The sequence below is a fragment of the Pleurodeles waltl genome, chromosome 7, assembly GCF_031143425.1.
Source record: "Pleurodeles waltl isolate 20211129_DDA chromosome 7, aPleWal1.hap1.20221129, whole genome shotgun sequence".
NCBI lineage: Eukaryota > Metazoa > Chordata > Amphibia > Caudata > Salamandridae > Pleurodeles > Pleurodeles waltl.
Genome location: NC_090446.1, coordinates 459,222,581 through 459,238,572, shown reverse-complemented (window position 1 = coordinate 459,238,572; position 15,992 = coordinate 459,222,581). Strand labels below are relative to the sequence as shown.

At 43.4% G+C, this 15,992-nt stretch overlaps 1 protein-coding gene across 1 annotated transcript in view; it reads left to right on the top strand.

The window, feature by feature from the left end:
* LOC138304187 (sulfotransferase 1B1-like) overlaps nucleotides 1–15,992 on the top strand; it is a 341,978-nt gene that overhangs the window by 159,271 nt on the left and 166,715 nt on the right. The window lies entirely within an intron of this gene.

The window sequence follows — 15,992 nt, the reverse complement described above, 5'->3', positions numbered from 1 at the left end:
CTACTGAACAGTACGATGTTTCTTTGTTTTCATACCACAGTGAATCTATTACTTCTCTGCCTGCAAATGTATAACTTGCAATGCAGTGGGTCTCACATTTGCTAGAGTTAGAGCTATTAGCGTTGTAAACTCCTAACCCGACTTTTCTTGCCACATAAACTGATACTGAAAAGTAAAACAGTTTCACATTTGCGAGCCGAGGGTCACCATGAGCGTGAAGGAGACACAGAAAACGAAACAGAAGTTCGCTTGCAGTGAAACACATCTGCAAAAGCGCAGTTATCCATCAAAAAGTAGAATTATCCATGCAACAGGGTCGATGTAGTGCAAAGCGCTTGACTATTGCTCAGCGAAATCGCGCTATGTAGGAAATAAAAAGAAAAAGTAGTGCAGAAACCATTCATAAAACACAGAGCCTCGTATGTTTTCAGTAGTTTACCGGTATTGTAGAGGAGGGCTAAACACCGGAAAAGGCATGACGTATGCATGCTTTTCACTAATGAAATCCAGTGAATTTTTAAAGGCAAGCCCACGAATGAACCAAACTGATGGGTGTGACATGGGTGTGGTTAAAAGCCCACAGAGAGATTACAACAGGGGCCATAGCGCTTGCGCGCACCCGACCCTAAAAATGCTGCATTTAAAAAATGAGCCAGGCCTTCCCCTGATCTATCCAAGAGGCGGTCTTCATGTCAAACCTCTTTTTGAATTATTGCTTAGAGATTTTTCATGATTCTCGCCTGCCTTTAACCCTTTGCTGTCCAGCCTTTTCCCCCTCAGGTGGCAGACCTTTTTTTGACAATTTGGGACAGGTCGTGCTTAGACCCTCATAACCTTTTGCCCACATAAGCTACCCACGCCAAATGTGCGTCCTTTTTTTCCCAACATCCTAGTGATTCTAGAGGTACCCAGAGTTTGTGGCTTCCCCTGGAGGAGACCTGGAAATTAGCCAAAATACAGCAGAAATTTCGTTTTGTTATATAAAAAAAAAAGGGTGCAGAAGGCGGCTTGTGGTTTTTCCCTGAAAATGGCATCAACAGAGGGTGCTAAAATCATCATCATTCCTAGCTTTAAGGAACAGGCAGACTTGAATAAGAAAACCACATTTTACAACATAATTTTGGCATTTTACTGGGACATACCGCATTTTTACTTTTGTTTGTGCTTTTAGCCTTCTTCCAGTTAGTGACAGAAATGGGTGTGAAAGCAATGCTGGATCTCTGACAGCTAAATATTTCTAAAACGTAAACAATATTCTGAATTCACCAAGGGGGCATTTGTGTAGATCCTACAAGGTTTTCCTACAGAAAATAACAGCTGAAATAAAAAAAATATTGAAATCGAGGTAAAAACAAAACCAGCCATTTTTTTTCCATGTTTTACTCTTTAACTTTTTCCTGCGATGTCAGATTTTCAAAAGCAATATACTGTTACGTCTTGGGCTCTTCTGATTTCAGGGATATATAGGGCTAGTAGGTTAATCAAGAACCCTAGGTACCTAGAGCCAATAAATGAGCTGCACCTTGCAATGGGTTTTCATTGTATTCTGGGTATACAGCAATTCCTTTGGTGAAATATAAAGATTGAAAAATAGGTATCAGGGAAACCTTTGTATTTCCAAAATGGGCACAAGATAAGGTGTTGAGAAGCAGTGGTTATTTGCATATCTCTGAATTCCGGGGTCCTCATACTAGCATGTGAATTACAGGGCATTTCTCAAATAGACGTCTTTTTTACACACAGTCTTACATTTGGAAGGAAAAAATTTAGAGAAAGATGAGGGGCATTAACACTTGGTCTTCTATTTTGTGTTCCCCCAAGTTTCCCGATAAAAATGGTTCCTTACTTGCGTGGGGAGGCCTAATGCCAGCGACAGGAAACGCAACATGGACACATCACATTTATACATTGAAATCTGACGTGTTTTTTGGAAAGTGCCTAGCTGTGGGTTTTAGCCTCTGCCTCATCCGGCATCTAGGGAAACCGACCAGACCTGTGCATTTTGTTAAAACTAGACACCTAGTGGAATCCAGAATGGGGTGACTTATGGAGCTCTCACCAGGTTCTATTACCCAGAATCCTTTGCAAACCTCAAGATTTGGCAAAAAAACACTTTTTCCTCACATGTTGGTGATGGAAAATTCTGGAATCTGAGGGGAGCCACAAACTTTCTTCTACCCAGCGTTCCCCCGAGTCTCCCAGTAAAAATGGTACCTCACTTGTGTGGGTATGTGTGGGTAGGCCTAGTGCCTGCGACTGGAAATAACCCATAACACGTCATGGACACATCACATTTTCCTAAAGAAAACTGATCTGTTTTTTGCAAAGTGCCTAGCTGTGGATTTTGGCCTCTAGCTCACCAAGCACCTAGGGAAACCTAGTAAACCTATATATATTTTGGAAAACTAGACACCTAGGGGAATACAGAATAGGGTGACTTGTGGGGCTCTCACTAGTTTCTTCATATTTTGGTGATGAGGAGTGCTGGAATCTAAGAGGCGCAACAAATTTTCTTCGACCCAGCATTCCCCAAAGTCTCACGATTAAAATGGTACCGCACTTGTGTGGGTAGGCCTAGTGCCCGCGACAGGAAATGCGCCAAAGCACAATGTGGACACATAAAAAATGATCTATTACAAAACTACCTGTTTTTGCAGGGGGGGGCACCTGCGTTTTTGGTCCCAGGTGTGGCGGTCATCTAGGGAAACCTACCAAACCCAGACACGGTTTGAAAACTAGACACCCGGTGGAGTCCAGGGAGGTGTGGCAGGCGTGGAATGCTGATGGACATTGAGGGAAAGGAAAACCCTTTCCTTTCCCCGATGCCTCTTTTAGAGGAACCCCCCCGTCCAGAGGAGAAACTTACCTCCACTTCCCTCGATGCGCTGGAAGCCAATGGTTAGCGCTTCTCCCTCGGCACACGGCGACCGTGGCCGAGGGCGAGACCAGTTCATCCACAGCACCTGAGAGGTTGAGCAGAGTAGTCACTATGACTATTTGCCCTTGTTTTATTTTCCTTGTGTTAGACCGTAATTGGTTCTGGCTATTGACTGGATAAGGATTTGCTTATATTGCCTATGCTTATTCACGTTATTTGTAGTTTCGATTATTTTACATTAACCAACCATCACCTTTTTTCCTTCTGTAATGTTTCTACAGTCTAAATAAACCTTCACGGTTTGTACAAGAATCTTGTCCTGTGTGGATTTTCCTATGAAGGTCCTCTGGCCCTTACTGCAATTCTGTGACTAGGGCTCTCGTCGGACCTAGACATAGCCAATCCATCTCAGTGGCCCCTTTAATCTAAATATCTCAAAGCCATAAAAATCATTTAGGGGCTGCCAGGGGCTGCATCTGCAACCCCCGCCACTACCTTCGCGACCTCCGGCTTCAGAGGTGGCAAAATCAGTGCTAAAAACTCAGGTGTGATTACTATTATCAGCATCAGTCGCCAACCTCTTTGTTTTCTGCTCGTTTTGTATTACATTAATAGGGAATAATGGTCTATCATTCTTCAGAAGTGCAGCAGCAGGATCTGGTACAGGCCCTTCCCTGACATCTTAGGTAAGTATACTAAAATACACTTAAATGTATATGGTGTGTGTGTCTGTGTGTGAATGTGCGCATGATTGTGAAAGACAATGTAGATTTTCCTAGTAATTTATGACGGAACGTCTTAATTTTATTAAAGACATGGAGGCGAGTATTATGCTTCTCTAACTTGCTTTATTTTGAATAGCTGCAGTCAAGAAGAAAAACTAAATTTCCCATGAGGCTAGGGGAAACAGAAGCCAATGGGAAAAAAGAACGTATCGACATGAGCACCAATGGTGACAGAGAACGTACTATAAGCACTATACTTGACTGCGACCAGCCCTCTTTCTTGGTGCGAGAAGGCTAGTCTTTGTGAGAGAATAAAGGAAAAATAGAAACAACAATGGCAACTGCCAAAATTAAAGAACAAAGTTCTTGACAAAAGTTCATCCATGACTTGTAGAGACGAAAAATCCAGGGAGTTGGACGCAGATTATTTGGAGTTTGAGGAGGATAGATGGTCTAATTTAGCGATGTCAGAGGCATCATCTGACAATCAGGATGAGTTCTGAGATTCAGTAGAGGATGCTGTGGGAGGGAAAAGAATCGGAAAAAACAACAGTTAAAGAATCTGTGGTGGGATAATGCTCGCCTCTGTGTCTTTAATAAAATTAAGACTTTCCGTCATAAATTACTAGGAAAATCTAAATTTTATGGCAAGACCGGAGGCTCCCATTATGCTTTTTTAAAGCATGTTAATTATTACAGAAGTTGCTGTATGAACTGGTTTACAATAAAAAAGTTCTAAAAACATAATCATTAGACCAGTCAGACGATTTCAGGATGTCCTCAAGTCTAGAACCTACCCAAAAGGCTTTGGAAGCCATAGCTCCTCTGGAAGAGTGAGCACCAAACGTTGACGTGTCTATGCCTGCTAAAGACATGACCCAATGCACCCATCTGGCTAGAGTAGCAGATGTCACAGGTTTGTGAGGTTTGCGAAAAGAAATGAGGAGTTGAGAAGACGAGGGCATTCTGAGATTGGCTGTGCGGTCTTCATAGACTTTGAGACATTGTCCTACACATAACTTAGGTTGGTTAGGAAAATAAAGGTAAAACACTGAACGTATATTAGTTTTGGTACGTCTGTTGATAGAGAACACAACACCTGTAGGGGAAAACTGACGGGATGAAATATCTAGCGTTCTGACATCTGATAAACGTTTAATAGAAACCAGACATGGTAACATAGTGAGTTTGGCTGAAAGCATTTTTAGCGATAAGTCTGAATTATCCTGCCAGGAGATAAACAAATTTAAAACAACATTAACATCCCATAGTTTTGAATATTTGGGTAAAGGAGGGAAAGAAAACTTTACTCCCTTTAGTAGGCGACAGATCAAAGGATGTTCTCCGATAGGTTTTCCATTGATGTGCATGTGTTGTAGAGAAATAGCGGTTCTATATAGGTTGACTGTTCTGTAAGACTTACCTGCACTGGCTTGGGCAGCGAGGAAGTTGATAATGTAATTTAGATTGGCTGAAAAGGGATCGAGGTTCCTTCCCACACACCAGCTTGACCAAAGAGACCATGCGTATTTGTATGCCTTTCTTGTACCAGGAGCCCAGGCTTCGTTAATGAAGTCTGAAGCTTAAGTCGAAATAGGAATGGGAGGTTGGGAATACCCGAAACCTTCCAAGCCGAGAGAGGGTATTGTTCAGAATGAGGGGATGAAGAAAACCCAGGGAGTTCCGAAGAAGTGAAGGGAAAATCGGGAGCAGAACTGGGAAGTCGGTAGACAATTCGAGGAGAGAGGGAAACCACACTTGGGATTGCCAAAAGGGAACTACCAAAATTAAGGAAGCTTTTTGGCGCCTGACTTGGGCGAGAACTCTGGTAATCATTATGAATGGGGAAAGGCGTAGTTGAGCGAGGATGACTAGTCCTGAAGAAAAGCGTCGGAAGCCAGAGCTGAAGGATCCAGACGCCAGCTGAAAAACAGAGGGAGTTGGGAGTTTAGACGGGACCCAAATAGGTCTATTTTGAAGGGACCCCATTTGTGAAGGAGGGTTTGGAAAACTGAGGGGTGGAGCTTCCAGTCGCTGGAATCTCTGAGAAAACGAGAATGCCAGTCCGCAACTTCGTTGAGAGAACCGGGAAGATATTCTGCCGAAAGGGATATTTAGTTGCAAAGACAATATTCCCAAAGGCTTTTTGCCAGATCTGCTAGCGGTTTTGATCTGGTACCTCCTAAATGATTTATGTAGCGGACAGCTGACACATTGTCCATACGGAGGAGGATTGTACACTGAACCCTGTTTTTTGCGAGGCTTTTGATTGCAAAGGAGCCCGCAAGCATCTCTAAATAATTGATATGCAATTTGGACTCCTCTGAAGACCAGAAACCTCCAGTCGAGATTGCGCCACATCGGGCGCCCCAGCCCGTCAGACTTGCATCTGACTCTAACACAAGATCTGGGGCTGACGCAAAGATATTCGTGCCGTTCCAGGCATCTAAATGGTCTATCCACCATTGAAGTTCTGAACGAGACTCCTGGTCCAGACTGATCGTTTCCGAATAAGAAAGTCCTCTTCTGAGGTGGTGAATTTTTAACCTTTGAAGAGCCCGGTAATGAAGGGGACCGGGAAAGATGGCCTGAATTGAAGAGGCGAGGAGACCCACGACTCTGGCTAGGGATCTGAGAGAGATTTGAGAACTCCGAAGAAGTTTCAGAATCTCTAACTTCGTGGATCTTACTTTTTGTTGGGGAAGCTGAAGAATAGCAGAGGAAGAATCGATTATGAACCCCAAGAATTCTATCTTTTGTGAAGGAGTAGTGATAGATTTCTCTTTGTTGATGAGAAAACTCAGTTGAGATAGGAGGGAGCAGGTGATTTGGAGGTGTCGTTGAAGAGCGAGACAATCCTGGTGCATTAAGAGAATATCGTCTAGGTAAATCAGCAATCTGATTCCCAGGGATCTGAGATGAGCCGTTACCGGTTTCATTATCTTTGTGAAGCACCAGGGTGCTGACGAAAGGCCGAACGGAAGAGAAGAAAATTGGTAAGTTTGTCCTTGCCATTGGAATTGGAGGAACTTTCTGTGACTTACGTGGATAGGGACGGATAAGTATGCGTCCTGAAGGTCCAGTCGAACCATGTAATTGTGAGGGAGAAGAATATCTCTTAAATGGACGATAGTTTCCATTTTGAAGTGTCTGTATACGACAAAGCGATTGAAATTTCTTAAGTTGATGACTGGTCTTAACTTTTTGTTCTTCTTTTGGACTAAAAAGTTAGTACTGAGAAAGCCAGAAGGGTCCGGACGAGATATTTAGATGGCTTGTTTGGAAAGAAGCGACCGAACTTCTTCTGAGATGAGGGACGACATTTCTGTAGAGAAAAAGAGGGGGGGAGGATGGAACTTTTGATGAGGAACTGAATAAAGTTCTATTGTGTAACCTTGGGTTGTGTTGAGTACCCATGGATCCATATTAATACTTTTCCATTTTGCTATAAACAGACAAAGTCGACCCCCGACAGGAGGAAGGCCAGAATTGGGGCTTACCTTGTTGATAATTGAGTCTGGAACCACGTTGTCCACGACCACGGACGCCTCTGCCACATTGGGGGTAGAATTGAGGCTTGAAGGATTGCGTATCATATCTGGAATTCAAGGAGCCTCCAGATCCTTGTGATCGGAAAGATCGGCCGGTAAAGCGGCTCCTGCCTGTACCGGCCTTTCCAAAAACCCGTTGGGTGAACACTTTTTTGATCGATTGTTGCGCCTTGTCTGTGGAGGCAAAGACAAATTTTCCTGTCTTTGATAAACGAATCCCCGAAGAGAAGTCCGTCCGCCTTGATACCAGGGTCGATAAAAGCGAGGTTGGCCAATTTGGGGTCTAATTTAAGTAAAATACCTTTTCATCTCTCATGTATAATGGCAGAGTTGGCGTTGCCGAGGAGGCAAAAGGCTCTTTGAATCCACAGAGATAGCTCTGAAGGATCAATGTCCGCATCATCGCTTCTGGCTGATTCTGCCATATCAAAGATTCTGGCCAACGGACCCACCAGGTCTAAAAGTTTGTCCTGGCAGTTGCACCAGGCTTTATCGACACCCTTGCGGGGTCTTTACCGAATTTTGAGAAAAAAGTAAGAAGGGATTGGTCGATAGAGGGGGTAGAGGTAATGTTGGAAGAAAGGGACGGTCTGGGACACTCAGTTCTTAATTTGTCTCTTGTGGGTTTGTCTAAAGGGAGTCTTAATCTGGAGGCAATGTAATCACCTACGTGAGAGGAAGGGAACCATTCGGTGGAATTAGGGTGGTGAAGGAAGGAAGGGTTAAACATGGGATTGCCCTCGGGATCTAAGATTTGTTTGGCTGTGAAAGGGTTAGTAGGCAAATCAAGTTTCGTTTTCTTGAGCGGAGGGGAGTACTGAGGTTGGGAGCCCCAAATATCTGTATCATCATCCAGATCATCTAAGTCACCCAGTCATCATCGGTGTCGGAGATGTGTGAAACGATAATCTTTTTTGGCGCAGCTGTAATAGGTTTGTTTTTTTCAGTACATTTAAGTTTAAGTTTCCCCTCCTTAGAAGGAGGCCTTGGAGGAGACTTGTCCTCAACCTGGGGTGAAGAGGTTTCACCAGTCAAATCAGCGCCATCAGGGGTGACTATATTGTGGGCTTTTTGGGCAGATAAATCCTTAATTTTTCTTTTTCTGCATTCCCCCGCAGAATGGGCCAGTAAGTATTTTGAAACCATATCCTTTACAGAGGATTCAAGATTTTTTGTAATCTTGCCCATAGAATTAGAAATGGCTTTTGCCACAGGCTCATTGATAAAATTATCGAGGTCTTGGTCAAATATTTCATTGTCATTGCTTCGTTGGTCAGGAATATTATTTTTAAACATTTTTTGTGAGGAGACAAGGAAATGGTAAGATTTGGGGAAAGGAAGGGTTAACAGGACAAAAGAAACTGAGGAGAAACGATAGCACACGCCCCAGGGGGCGTTACCGGAGCAGAGAAGACGGGATATGGCTTCCTGAAGCCGAAGAGAAAAAGCCGGTGCGGAAGCGAACAGAGGCAGCTGTTGCCGGAACGAAGCGGCTGGTAAAAACGCAGCTGAAGCGGTGGTGCGAGTCAGTTTCAGAGGTAAGCGGACGTTAGAAGGAGAACGGCGTCGGAGAAAACAGCCGTTAGAACGCTCGCGTGTTTGCCAGGAAGGGCGGGAGGAGAGTCGATGGAGCGACGAGGAAAAGGACGCTTGAAAAGCGTTAACTAGGCAGCTGTAAGGGAACGGAGCGGCGAGCAATACATATAATATAAAAATAATGTACACACACAAACAATTTGAGGAAAAAAGGAATGAGGCACTTATCTTGACTGCGAGCAGCAAGAAAGAGGGCTGGTCGCAGTCAAGTATAGTGCTTATAGTACGTTCTCTGTCCCCATTGGTAGTCATGTCGATACGTTCTTTTTTCCCATTGGCTTCTGTTTCCCCTAGCCTCATGGGAAATGTAGACTGCTGCTATTAAAAATAAAGCAAGTTAGAGAAGCATAATAGGAGCCTCCGGTCTTGCCATAAAATTTGTGTGAGAGCATGTGCTTGTGTGAGCATGTATGTCTGTGTGTGGGATGTGTGTGTGAGTGAGCTTAAAAGTCTAAATAAGTCAGAGTAAGAGTGAGCAAAGAAGGTGAATGAGTGAGTCAAGGTAAAACTGCAAGACACTGAGTGAAAATGAATGAATGAGCATGGATTAGTAAGCAAGAGTGTGAGTAAATGAGTGAGTGTAAGTGAATGTTAGTGAGCGATAGTCATAATATATTGTAATGCTCCCAAGTCTACTGTTGAAACTGGCACACTTCTTGATTTATAGAGGCATCATGGCAAAATGATGACACTGGCATACTGAAGGCAATAACTGCATATTGGATACACACAAGCAAATGATAGTGTTGGCACACTTGAGATAATTCTTGGCATGCAGCAACTTTTGCAAAATGCAGGCATACCACAGGAAATTCTTGGAATAGGTATCACCTGTCCAAAATGCTGGCGCCGGCACATTGGAGAACATTCTTGTAATAAGGGAGGACAGCGGTGGCATATGTCAGGAGGACATGCATGGCAAAATGATGTACCAGGCATACTAGACATAACTTTGACAAAATGGTCACCCATAGTACATGGACGCCGTATTGGCAATAGTCTGTCGCTGGCATATTGTTTATAGAGGCAAAAGGGGCACCCAGGACAAAAAACACCCCTCACAGTAAAGGCAATTTTTGACATATGGGGGCACCAATAGGACTTTAAAAACAAAACAAAATGTGGTCATCTCATGAGACCTGCCAGGTTTCTTTAGCTTGTTACGCCATGAAAGGACCTTGATGTTTCAATCAGTGTCTTTTCAATTCATGTGCTTTAAAATGCTCTATTAAATCGCATTTTTAAAAAACATTCTCATCAGGGAGAAACTGACAATCACCACTCTGTTCTCTCTAGAAGACGTCAGAATAACTCACTTTTCACTCTTACTACAAGGCAAGTACATGTTCCCCTGACATATCATGTCGACAATTTTTGGTTGGTTCAGTATAGTCATTAGTAATTTATTATCTAACTTCAGCGATGTTAATTATCGAGATTTCATCCAGGTAAGGTAATGTGACATCACTTTTTGGGAAGATTCAGGGTCAAAGATTATATGATGTCACACCCTGTGATGTCATTAAGGTCAAAGGATATATGATGTCACTTCTGCTACCGCTGGCATTTTGACGAGTCAATATCCATGCTCTAAGCTCCATGACTCGAGGTGGGAATAAGGACATCTTTCCCAGTCTACTTTTCAGGGGGGGCTACTACGTAATTGAACCACTCCCTCATTTAAATCTGAAGCAAATGTACACATGCAGACACGTTTGAAAATGATAAAGCTCGTTATTGTTATTCTCTATGGCCGAAAATGCTAGGGCCACCATTTCGGTGATACAGTTAAAAAGCAGTAAAATTAATTGTCAGCCAATGCTAATTATTCAGAGTGGCGTTTTAGTCCATCTTATTTTTGCTCACTGTGCCACTCAGACAAGAATCTGTCATGATCTGCACTCATCTATCTATGACAGGCAGGAACAGACTTGCTCCTCTGAACTACTTAGATTTTAGGGTCTTCTTTTGCAGTGGAGGTCAGAGACGCATGCGTTGTTAGTACCTGTTGGTGTTGTGGCACTGTGACTGTGACACGTGCACTCTGCAAAATCCATAAGTGGAGTCAAGAGAGTCTATTGCTATCATTATGATATTTGCGGTAAAAACTGCCTACCGCGGCGGCCACCAAAAGACTGTTGCCGCAGCTACCAGCCATCCGCTGTATTATGACTACAGCTGGATTTCTGCCAGAAGAATGGCGGGAATCCGGCTGTGGCCATGCCGGCGGATGGCCTTAAGGTGGCAGTAGACCACCGCCAGTCGTATTATTAGAAATAATACGGCCTGGTGGTGTTCTGCTGGCGGATGCTGCTGCTTGCAGCAGCGCTCCGTCCCGTCTCCTTCCGGAGGACCCCCTAAACACCGGTAAGTGGGTCCTCTGACAGGGGAGAGGGGGTGGGGGTGTTGTGTGTGTGAATGTTTGTGCGTTTATGTGTTGCGTGTCGAATGTGTGTGCATGTATGGATGTGTGAGTGCCTGTATGTTGTGTTCTGTGAATGAGTGTCTGCGTGCATGTATGAAAGTGTGTGCAAATGTGTGTGTGAATGGATGTATGTATGCGTGGATGAATGTGGGAATAGGTGTCTGTGCGTGAATGAAGGGGGGTCTGGAGAGGAAGGGGGGTTGGAGGGAATCTGAGGAGGGGGGTGGAAGTGGGGAAGACCTCTATCAGTGACAGGAAGGGATTCCCTGTCAATGATAGTGCCTACCACTATGGTTTTCATGGCGGTAAAGAAGCCACGAAAACCATGGCAGTAGGCGTGGTCATTATCCTGCAGGTGGTATAGTGACATCTGCCGGGCTAGAGAAGGATATCTCCAGCCTGACGGCCGTCACCGCCGTGGTGGTCGGTGTGGTACATTGGCGGTTTGGCTTCAGCCAAACCGCCAATGTCATAATATGGTGGAAAGTACCTCCAGCCTGTTGGCAGTACTTGCCACCATATTACCGCTGACCGCCAGGGTCATAAAGAGGGTCTATATGTCCCAGAACACCACAGGACTTTCACAAGACTTGCAATGAGGTTGGCCCTCTTGGTTTCATAGAATATTAGTTCCTCGTGTCTCAGAATATGCCTTGTTAGGCATAGAGTTACTTTGTCTTTGCAACTGAGCCCTTGCTACCAGGATATTGGATCTTATTGCCCTTTCATCTGGTGTTTCCATAGACTTACTGGGTACAGAGAGGTCTTTGGGAATAAGTTAAACTTTGACTTGCACACTAGTATTGGAGCCATCCTTTCCCAGGATTACACACTATCTTGCATTTACTATTTCACAAGAGGAATCTTCAACGTGTACAGAGTTTTTGTATACTACCTTTGAGTTATGTTTAGTATTAAGGTGTTGCTGGTGGAGGGAAATTAATGTATACTGTCAGGAGGGATAGAACAACATTAATATGTATTCATTTTGTTTTAGCTGATGTACCTGTTACACAGAATCTTTCAGATCATTGACCTTTTTTTAAACTGTCTTTATTTTTTTTCTTGGCTTTCTACAACATTAAATACATTGCCATTGTGTGAATGCAGATACAGGATCCTTCATCTCATACAGACTTACCACTCATATAACAGGCTATGTTGCTGCTTACATGCACAGTTCTAACCCCTGCAGGTTCAGGAGGAAACCTATAAGCATTTGGCATGTGTAGGGTACCCAGTGGCGTAAAATGTAAATCACTGAAAATGAAACATAACCATTCAGGCATTAAAATGCAAGTAAATTCCCTGTCGTCTGGATTAACATTTACTATTACATTTACTATTAATGGTGATAAGAGTTTCCAAAGCTAGGGGTTGGTAGAATAGACCCAGTACCAACTGGTGTCGAGAGAGGCCAACCTCATCAGCCGCTATGGAGTAACCAGAAAATTAGAGGCTCGTTGGGTTACTGCACATCAGAATCAGTAAAGCTGGCCACTGCCTCTATCCATTGCTCCACCAGGGGTTTTATGCAAACGTAGCACTTTCATCCTCAGCCCACTGCACAGTAGGTGGAAGGCAATCTGGGGATTTCCAATGCAGTGCAATGTCCCTTCGGGCCACGCCCAGTGCTAAGTCTGGAAGTCTATTACTGGCCTTCCTTTCAGCTCTTCTGGCATAGAGACCAAGCTGACAGACCTCCATGATGGGTATCGATTATCAAGCCAGAGTTCTCTCCAGCTCCATAGTTACATAGAGCTAAAAGCGAGCTATGACAAGGTAGTTTCACACCATATAGACGAAGTCAGTATCTACAAGAGCACATCTAGGGCAGCACTCGTCTGGCATTTGTAGCATGGCGTTAAGCCTATGTGGTATGATAAAGGTGCAGATACATAAACTGCATGAATTTAGATTTTTTATTTCGTGAAATGGTGTATGTATGTTCCAGGGACTACTCCCATTCCTTTCCATGGAACGATCTGCCTAGCATAGCCTCTCATCAAGCACAGTCAGGAGGGCATCAGAGGTCATGTTAATCATTGTTTTGTAAAGCCGGGATATTAGACGGTTTACCTGTCCGAAAGTTAGGAAACTCAGCAAAAGACCGTGTGAAGGAGGCTCCCGATCTAATGTCCCCATGAATTGACGGACTGCCAGCACCAGCGCCTTACAGTCTAAAAATTGGACAGCAGGCAAAGCGCTTTTTACAGACATTGACTCCATGCTCCAAGAGGAGCCCTCGGAGTAGCAGTCCCCTAGCATCACTCTCTCCTCAGCTGTCTAGTGCCACATGCTTTGGGCAGGGAAGACACTCCCTCTCTCGCTCAGCAAACCCACCTTAGGTGGCACAGAAGCATGCAATGGAATGTGTCCCCTTCGTCAGAGTGACCACTCCAACATCTGAGGGCAGTAGCAACAAGATTCAGTTTCCGACGAGGAGCCAGTGATACACCCCAAATCACAGCCAGCAGTACACTCTCTCTGTGAGCCTCACGGAACTCCCCCTGTTCAGCAGAACCCAGACCCGCAACCATTGAGCAAGTGACTGCAGTCGTGCCGCATAGTAGTGCAGGTGAAGAAGCATGTTGTTTGCATATAACGTGACCACATATTTGACATCGTGCAATGGGATTTCCGTGCTAGTCCTCTACTTCAAATCCCAGACGTGATTTACAAATCACATAGAGCCAGTGCTACACCATTAGCAAATCAATTTTAGGCGTTCCACTGAGGGGAAAAACCGGTGATGGGTGGAACATTTGAATTAATCTCCGACATTGGTCCTTTCTCTGTAACTATTTCCATTCCATTGTTTTTCCACTGCACCACTCAATCAATAAAGCAATCAATCAGCTTCATTGTAATGTTTCGTGACAATCAGAAAAGCACAACAAACAACAAAATATATTACATTGTTTAAAAAAAATAATGATTAAAAGCAAACAAATTACAACTTTTACAAGATCATCGAATAACGCAAAATAATAGTGTTTAAAAAAAAAAAAAAAACTCCCATTTACTGAGCTCACCAAGGGGCTAGGTAACACACAAAAGTGTGTGCTGATGAAAGCCATTTGATTTTAAAATTGGCAATAAAAAGGTACGCTTTAAAGACAGATATTTACAAAAGAAGAGAAAATGCATCAGAATCTGGCTGGTAACCTCATCACAAAGACAGATTGAAATGGTTGCTCAATGATATTGGCAAAGAGGAAACCACAAGTGGCTCCTAATGCTACCTAGCCGAAATGTGGTCATCCGGGATCTTTCCTATATGTCTTTTACAAAATGTTGGTAGGGTTCTACACCATTGCAAGTTTTAATCATGAAGTAGTCCCCAACTATAGACTCTTTGCTATACAAAAAGACAAAAATCTTTTTTAACCATTTTCGGTGCCTTCCTTGACATTCACCAGTGTGGAGGTAAACAATTCAGGTCTGCCCATGGATTATGTAACACTCTTAATATAACATATCTATTGGATTTTGTGACCTTAGTCACAAGCCAGACAATCAGCAATATTCCATATGATTAAAACGAGCCTACTCGTTACCTCATATAGAGGTTCAAAGGAGAAGGGGTGCAAGTTTAAAATAATCCTCAACATAAGGAAGCCCCAGCCCCTAATGTGTGCGAAAATGTGGACTAAATGGTGCGAGTCCCAGCAGTCACCTACAAAAGCAATTCTCCTCCTGTATTTTTGGGCAATTTTGATAACCCCAAATGACAGCCCCATAGGTCAAAACATGGGAGCACTTATGTTTGTAAATTTATAAGTTAGGTAACACAGGTTTATTTCCACCTTTCTGGCTAACTAAATAAAACAGCTCCGCAGACATATTTAAATGGAAACACTTGTACAAAATGCAACAGCAACCAGGAGCTCTGTAAATCAAACGGCAACCCCCCAAGTACATAAAATCATTAACTCTCTATATAGGCATTTCCTTGATAGTGATTGGTCTAACCTTTTGTTGTTGGTCGCCTCCAGCCATATAATGGGTTTTAGAGATATTGGCCTCGAGGTCCAGGTTGTCTGTAAACTTGACAGAGTTGTAGCTCTTCAAGCTGTTAGGGGTACGAGCAATTAAAACTGCATCATCTGCATAAAGTAATGGTGTAACGAACATGGATCCCACATTTGCCTGGTCCTTGCCTCCGGCAATCAACAAATGGCTCAAACCTTTAATATACAAAATTAATAAAATGGGGACAAGAACACAGCCTTGATGAAGCCCTCTGGCTAGAGTGAAAGATGCAGTACAGTGCTCATCTGAGCTGTACCTCCTAGATGCCATCACCCCACTAAGTAGGTTTCTACATAAGAAGGGAACGCTAGAGTCATTCGGGACCTTAGGTAAACACTGTAATACAAAACAAAAGCCCCTAGACCAAACAATAATAAAAAAAAAAAATCTTTATAAAAGCATTTTATAGCAGCTCAGTGGGTATGACTGAAAAATGTGCTTGGTGGTCTCTCATCGGTGATGCACACATGTGACAATTGTAATCAAAAGTGTGTATCTAAAAGTAAGAATAGCACCGCCTGTTCTTGACTAATCAACAATATAAGTAAGGGTTCACGATCTGAGTCAAAGTTTTGATCCCTAAGGAGATAACTGGATCATCATCATTGTCATGTGTGTATCACCAATGAAAGAGCGCCAAACATATTCCACTCTCACCCACTACGGCATTATACAATGCTTTTATGTAGAAACATTTTCTTGATCATTGCTTAGAATAAATGACCATTTGGTTGGTAATATTGGTTGCATTCATATGTATAGGGGCCATTGTTTTGTATTAC